This window comes from Octodon degus, unplaced genomic scaffold (genome assembly GCF_000260255.1).
Source record: "Octodon degus isolate 3935 unplaced genomic scaffold, OctDeg1.0 scaffold00018, whole genome shotgun sequence".
NCBI classification, from domain to species: Eukaryota; Metazoa; Chordata; class Mammalia; order Rodentia; family Octodontidae; genus Octodon; species Octodon degus.
In genome coordinates, this window is record NW_004524594.1 from 7,937,978 (window position 1) to 7,939,212 (window position 1,235).

Here is a 1,235-nt window from a genome sequence, read left to right on the forward strand (position 1 = left end):
ACCGAGGGAAGTGGAGGTAAACCTTGACACTGACACTCTTGGTTACATGTGGAACATACAGCAGGACATGGCATTTAGTAAGCAGCATTGGTGGTAGGTGACAATTTCTTGGTTTCTGTCACCAGCCCCTATATACGTAATCTGTAGGTGAATCTTCTTGACTCTATCTCCAGAGTGTTTTCTGCTTCTCTCTACTTACTCCTGGAAGCCATCTCTTGCATGTACCATCACTCCTTGCAGGTAGTTCTCACACCTGACCAGTACTGTAATTTATAATCCCAAATCAAATTATACTATATCCCAATGTAAATTATTTAAGAGCTTCCCAATATATAGAGAACACAAAGAAATTATTTTCTCTAGGACCTACAAGTCCTAGGTCTTTATAGTACCTTGAATGCCCTTCCGCCCCCTTCAAAAATACCCATCCTAATCTTTGGAACTTGTGCATACTCACTACGAATGAAAAGGGCTCTTTGTATACATGACTGGGTTGAAGAACCTGAGATGAGATCATCCTAGATGCTCTAGAACAGCCCTAGTAAATGACAGCACAGTCATAAGAGGACATAGGAGAGACCTGAGGAGAAGAACGCCATCAGAAAGGGAAGAAATCAAGAATAGTGCCAAAGAGCCGAGGAATACTGGAGCCACAAGAATTTGAAAAGGAAGAACTTTTTCTAGAGCCTTCAGTTAGGACAAAGCTCTCCCAGAATCTCAACTCCATATTTCTGCCTTCCTGCTTTAGATAAAATTAATTTCTGTTGTGTTTCTTAACACATTTTAATGATTTGTTACGGAAACCACAGAAAAATATTTCCTCTTGCTGTCTGCACTGTTTTGCTTGGTTATTTTTTTTCTCCACTAGACTAGCCTATATTTTTACCTTATTATTCTTTAAGTAGCACATTCCTTCAATCTAGGAGCTTTTACATGGGTCATTCTGTCTTCTCAGAGTATTTTTTTCTCGCAGATGATTTTATGTCTGGGCTCTTTCTTTTCATTCTTATGGTTGTATATCCCTCCCTCTTCCATTTTTTTTTGAGGGATTTTCCCAGATGACCTGAGCTAAAGTTTCTACTTAGTAATTCCCTCTCATCAATATTTAACTTTAATCTCAATATTTATATCTACATACTCTTTTAATATTTGATTATTCAGTATCTTTCTAAGCCACAAGAGTTATTAAGCTCCATGAAAGGAAGGATAAGTCTTGCCAACTCTACTGATGCTGA

General features: G+C 38.1%; 1 protein-coding gene across 1 annotated transcript in view; it reads left to right on the top strand.

Annotated features, from left to right (window-relative positions):
• Nucleotides 1-1,235, top strand: part of Lrrc4c (leucine rich repeat containing 4C) — a 183,456-nt gene that overhangs the window by 146,344 nt on the left and 35,877 nt on the right. The gene's annotated exons all lie outside the window — the stretch shown is intronic.